The sequence below is a fragment of the Squalius cephalus genome (assembly GCF_949319135.1).
Source record: "Squalius cephalus genome assembly, chromosome: 14".
NCBI lineage: Eukaryota > Metazoa > Chordata > Actinopteri > Cypriniformes > Leuciscidae > Squalius > Squalius cephalus.
The window spans coordinates 7,167,967-7,175,227 of NC_137135.1; positions in this window are offsets into that span (position 1 = coordinate 7,167,967).

Sequence of the window (7,261 nt, forward strand, 5' to 3'; positions counted from 1 at the left end):
CTTGAACTAGACTGTCCACTAAAGGAGTCTCGAACTAGACTGCACACTAAAGGAGACTTGAACTAGACTGCACACTAAAGGAGACTTGAACTAGACTGCACACTAAAGGAGCTGACTGTGAGCTGAGGAGGCTCCAAACAAAATCAAACAGCTAGATAAAACTGATCTCAGTATGTATATAGTTATATACTGTATATATATATATATATATATATATATATATATATATATATATATATATATATATAGTATAACTTATTTAACCAAGTAACACTTTAGTATGAATATTTATTAATGCAACTTTCTCTTGCTCTCTTTCTCCCTCCCATCCCACAAAACCAATAAACAATTTGAGACATATCTGCAGTTTCAATGTGCTTTTATTAAGTGTAATATTGTATGGTGATTGCATCTACATCTGCACCAGCTGGGTGGTCAAGTGTGATCGGGTCAGTTTTATCGGGGAGAAGCTGGTTTTGTAGTGTTTCTCGCTCCGTTCTACTGGTGGCTAATATATTGTGCAGAATGGCACATGCAGTCACTATCTGTGATGCCCGCTCTGGTGACTCTGAAGCGCCGAACACAGTTGAAATGTGCCTTTAGGATGCCAAAGGTCATCTCTATCTTTACTCTGGTTTTACTGAGGGCCACACTGAAGCGGTGCTGTGGCCCTGTCTGAGGGTCATGATAGGGGGTTATTGTGTAGGTTTTTCTATCTCAGTTCAAATTAACAGTGTTTTTTACTGTACCAAATTTAACTTGCTTTCCTCAAAGTGCTGACACAACACATACTAACGGAAAATTTGAGACAAGCACTGCATGGAGCCAGGCCATTTGGCATCCAAACTTGATCATATATGTTCATGACCACAAGTCGTCTGCAGATGAAATGTTTATTAAATCATTGTTATATCTGTTAATGTTACTATTAATTTAAAGATTCATCTCACAGAAAATAATCATCTCACATATTCACATCATCTCTACCTGAACATTATGGCTGTGATAGGACTTCCTATTAACATAATCTGCCTCATGTTCCCCTAGAGCAGTGGAGATTGGAGCAATAGACTGCATACATGTTGCAATGACTTGGGAATCCTATCATAAGATTAACAGAATAATAATAAAAAAAAAGATTCAAAATAATTCTTAACATGTATTATATTGTATAGTACACTTGTGAAATTTGCTTAAAAAAAGTGTTCATGTGATGTCACCCTATCAATATATCTTACTGGCAATTTTATAAAAGCCCTCTTTTATGGACATGGTCGATAAATGTCCGGGGAGCACTATTAATGAAACTTTTCACTCCTGCAGAGCGAGGACCACCTTGCGAATGGTTTGACAAACCGTGTTTTCCCCTAGCTTCTGTGCGTCACCCACCGTGCAAGAATGTAGCACTACCACTTGCAAAAAAAAACCAAAAAAAAAAAAAAAAACGCAACGCAATACAATTTGCGGTACAGTAAGTGCATGAATTCGACGTGTTAAATTCTTTATGTGCGGCTCAAGAAGTTCGCAAAGATAAGAATTTCCTTCCGCGGAAAATCTGTATCTTCCATACAAGTAACTATCAGTTAAGGCAAGGGGATTTTGTCAGGCTATAAACTCTTTCTCTACGAAGTGCTCGTCAAACAATTTGCGCTGAAATGTCCACCGGATTTGGAAGAAAAGGTGAAGCCATTGCAACAGACACTTGGAATAAGTTACGTCACCTATATGTTTCTTTGCTCTCAGCTGATTGGTCAAACTTCAGTCTGAGATCTTGAATCCAGAACATAACCTGCCCCGGAGCAGGTTAGCCGTGCAGCGTAAGATACCATGGCAACGAACACCGATTAAAGCCGAGCTACTTTCATAGTACCTAAAACCCAGGGTTGGCGGAAACTAAGCTGAAACATAGCTGGCTAGCCACCTAATCCGGCTTCATGGTACAGGCCCCCGGTTTCTATTATGATAGTCACAAGCTCTTTGTAGTGGTACGGCTGCTGATGTGCTGACGGATGTCTGACTGCTTCTAACAACTAATGCAGCAGCCTGAGAAAGAGAAGCTGTCATCAGCGCTGCCATTACAGCCCAGACTACAGGCCAGTGCAGGAAACACAGAAGCTCAGCTCAGCTCAGCCAGGCCCACCACAACATACACACACACACACACACACACACACACACACAGGCTGCGGCAATGACTCTGCTGTGACACACTGCGTATGACTTTAAAAGTAATATTACATAAGAGAGGTGCAACCACACGTCACCCATTAAGGGTACTTGCAGAGGTGAAGAACATCAGAATGTAATGAAATGATTGATAAAAGGAAGCATATGCATTTGCAAATAGCTACACTACAGTGAAGATCTATGTCCATTAGGTGTGTGTGTGTGTGTGTGCCAATAGGTGCCATAAAAAGATGCCTAATATCACTGTGAGCAGAATTTTTTTAATTAATGTGATGTCCAACAGTCCTGCAGTGACACCTACTGAACACCCTGAAAATAATACATTTCATTTTATTGCATAAAGATAATTAAGCCTATATTTAGGACCTTTTTTTTTTATTCATATGAATTCCTCAAATTCTCATTCTCATCACATCTGTAAAAAAATGAAATAAATCAATAAATCACAATAACTCGCATTTGTGAGGGCAGTGAGGCTGATATATATATATGTATATATATATATATATATATATATATATATATATATATATATATATATATATATATATGTATATATACAGTAGTCAACATTTGAAGTGGATCAAAACCTTTCATCAAAGTTATACGTTAATTTTGTACAATACAATTTTTTTTACACAATTCATATTTATGGGCTACTAACCTCAAACTTTATAACAAAATCCCACACTCTAATCAAAACCAAATGAACTAATTCAAAGTCTATACATAGAAAGAAAGAAAGAAAGAAAGAAAGAAAGAAAGAAAGAAAGAAAGAAAGTGTTGTGATACCAAGATAGGTTCCTATAATAATAATAATAATGCATTTTATTTAATGGCGCCTTATCATAACACCCAAGGTCACCTCACAAGCAATATACAGGTCACTGCATAAGACAATACACACAACAAACAAGCCACATACAGATGAGTGCAGCATAACTAAAAGATCTGGCACCCATGGTAGTTAGTCGAATCCGAGGTACCTCAAGAGAAATTGAAGATGAAGATCTGAGAGCACGTGAAGGAGTGTAAACATCTGAAGTTGTGTAAGGTATTGAGGTGCAAGATTATGAAGTGCCTTATAAGTAAGTAGCAAGATCTTGAATTCAACTCTATACTTTACTGGAAGCCAGTGCAGTTGCTGAAGATCTGGAGAACTGTGCTCAGTAGAAGGTGTTCTAGATAGACCACGAGCTGCAGAATTCTGAACTAACTGAAGCTTATGTAGCAATTTAGCGGGAACACCTGTGAGAAGAGCATTACAGTAGTCTATACGTGAAGTGACTAGTGCTTGAATGAGAACTGCAGTATTATTATTTGAAAGAAAGGGACGGAGACGGTTAATATTACGCAAGTGGAAGTATGCAATCCGCGTGATATTATTAATTTGAGCTTCAAAGGATAGTGTGCTATCCATGATGACACCCAAACTTTTAACCTGTGAAGAAGGACAGATTGCAGTATTGTCAATGTACAAAGAAAGACAATTAGATTTAGACAAAACAGATCTAGTGCCAACAAGCAAAGCCTCAGTTTTGTTGCCATTTACCTTCAAGAAGTTAGCTGAAAGCCAATCTTTAATTTCAGCTAAACAGCTGGACAAAGATGGTGGTGGAAAAGAACCAGTGGGTTTGGCAGACAGGTAAAGTTGGGTGTCATCCGCATAACAGTGGAAATTAACACCATATTTCCTCAAAATATAACCAAGAGGGAGCATATAAATAATGAAAAAAAGCGGGCCCAAGACAGAACCCTGGGGAACACCAGTGGTGACTATAGATGTTCTTGTTCGAAAACCTTTTAATTGAATACGCTGACTGCGTCCAGATAGATATGACCTAAACCAAGACAGAGCAGTGCCAGTGATACCAATAGAAGCTAACCTGTCAAGAAGTATCTTATGTGAGACAGTGTCAAAGGCAGCACTCAAGTCTAGAAGGATAAGTATGGATAAAAGCCCAGAGTCAGCTGCCAACAGTAGATCATTGGTTATTCTGACAAGAGCAGTCTCAGTGCTATGGTGGGGAACGAAAGCCAGATTGAAATTGTTCATACAAGTTATTATTGGAAAGATGTTCATGAATTTGAATTGCAATACAGTTTTCCACTACCTTAGAGATAAATGGTAAATTTGAAATTGGATGAAAATTATCAAAATTAAATGGATCACCCCCTGGTTTCTTAAGTATGGGAGTAATAATAGCAGATTTGAGATACGGAGATACAGAACCAGAAGCAAGTGAAGCATGAACAATTTTAGTAATCAATGGCGACAGGGCTGGTAAACAAGCTTTCACTAAAGGAGTTGGTAGAGGGTCTAACTGACAAGTCGAAGATTTAGATTTATCAGATTTACCAGATTTATCAGAAGATTTACCTATCAGACCCACTATCTCTGAAGTAGTTGGTAGTGTAAAGTTAGAGAAAACAGAGTGGGGAGGTGTGTGAGTGATCATTGTGAAGAGTACCAGTAAGTAATTGCTGATGTACATTTTCAACCTTAGATGCAAAAAAAGTCAAAAAGCGATCACATAGGTCAGTGGAATACATATCAGATGGCAAAGAATCAGGTGGTTGCAGAATATTGTTTACCACCAAGAAAAGGGACCTGGAGTTCCCATTGCTAACTCCAATTATGTTGGAGTAGTAATCAGATGAAAGGTCAGAGAGTGAAGGTCAGAGAAAACAAATGAACACATTTACATACAGTGCTATGCATAAGTTTAGACACCCATACTAAAGTTGACTAAAAAGAGACTCTAAAAAGAGTTGACTAAAGTTGACTTTATAACACGCAATTGCGACTTTATTTCACGCAATTCTGACTTTATATCTCGCAATTCTTCTGACTTTATAACACGCAATTGCGACTTTATTTCACGCAATTCTGACTTTATATCTCGCAATTCTGACTTTATAACACGCAATTGCGACTTTATTTCTCACAATTCTGACTTCATATCTCGCAATTCTGAGAAAAAAAAGTCACAATTCTGACTTGATATATCGCAAATGTGAGAAAAAAAGTCAGAATTGTGAGATAAAAAGTCTCAATTATTATTATTTATTATTCAGTGGCAGAAACAAGCTTCCATAATATAGGCATACTGTTTCAAAGCATTTCAAAATATTGGGAGTTTTGCAGTTCTAGTGGCATTTACAAGGCTTTAACCAGCAGATGTCCTCAGTGTGTGAGAGTTTTGTGTGTTCAGACTGTGAAAAAGACAGGACACAGGTTTGAAAATCCTCATTTCACTAGCCCACTACAGTGTAATTTTATTTCAGAGAAAATCTTTGTTTTTGGAGGAGTGGTGGCAAAGAGGTGTGCTGCACATGGATACAAATCACTGTTTTTTTTGTTTTCTGCACTTTCAACTGTAAGGAAAAAAAAGATATGAATGTTCAATGTTTAGTATGTTAATGTAATGCAGAGAGTTTCAGAAACAAGGAAGAGAGGATCCAAGTGCAGTATGGCAATTTATTGGCAAAATAACACAAAAAACATCCAGGCAAAAACCAGAGTAAAAGTGAAAGCAACTCACAAGAAACATCCACCAAGGGCAACACCAGACAAAGAACATGAGAAACACTTGGGTATATATAGCCTACACTCAAGGGGAGATTGGCGAACAAGACACACCTGGGAACAATCATAAACTAATCAACAAGAAAAACTACAAAGGACTACAAAACATGGCACAGAACAGGAAATAACATAAAAGTCCACACAAGACAAGGGGAACACAAGACATAAAGAAATACATTTTAAAATGATGTATGATATTTTCCCAGCTAAGGAATTTCAAAGATTAAGATTGAATGTGGATTCAAACACTTGTCAGTTTTGTAATAACGATATTGAATATTGGTTAATCCATTTTGGAATGAGGTGCTTAATTGGATGAAACATAGCCTATCTTTTTTCCATCTATTACTTGGGATATGGTGACCAGAGCCGGACAGTAACTGAGTACATTTACTTGAGTACAGTACTTAAGTACAATTTTGAGGGATCTGTACTTTACTCAAGTATCATTTTTGGGGAGTACTCATGACTTTACTCAAGTACATTTGAGAGGCAAATATTGTACTCTTTACTCCACTACATTTCTATCCATAACTGTGAGTACCCATTACTTCTTCTAAAAAAATAAATAAATAAAAAACACCAAGGAAAAAAGAAACATCTCGGAAACCCTCTCAAATGTGATTGGATTGTGCAGGCGCCACTGATTGGGACAGCCTATCAGCAATCACCTTCAGCTTTCCGCCAAAGTCAACTCCATGGTCAGATTTAGATAAGAGACGAAACCATGGACGAAACAATGGATGAAGACACAGCAGGTCCATCCCGGGAGCGATATTTTTTTTCCCAGGATGGTAGGGGAAGACTCATGAATATTCATTAGGTAAGTCATCCCTGATTGGTCTTAACCCCAGTGACGGGTAGGTTTAGGGGTGGGGTTAGGGGTAGGTCATCAGACCAATCAGGGATGACTTCCCTAATGAATATTCATGAGTCTTCCCCTACCATCCTGGGAAAAAAAATATCGCATCCCGGGAATGTGCCAACACGTGGCCCCACCTTGCCAGACTATTTCAATTTTCTGAACAAGTTAATGATAGTTTTCGCTTCGAGTGTTTGCTGTGTTTACCAATGTAAGCACTGTGGCAGTAGTAATGCAACATTTAGAAAATGTACTCTTGTACTCTTGATACTCAAGTACTTTTAAAAACAAGTACTTTAGTACTTTTACTTAAGTAGACATCTGACTGTAGTACTTTTACTCAAGTAATGTAGCTGTGTACTCTGTCCGCCTCTGATGGTGACATTTGGAGTACATTTGGAGGACAAAAATGCGACTTTGTTATACATTGTCTATTTCATATTGTAAAATATTTCATTCACAAATGTACATTTTTAAAAACTGCACCCAGTTTAAATTGTGTAAAAAGAGCTAACCCTATAAACTGATGCCTTAAGAATTATGAGAACGTATAAAGCCAGGAAATTATTTGATTTATTTGACCAGTATGATTTTATTTAACCCCCTACAATGTTTATATTTTT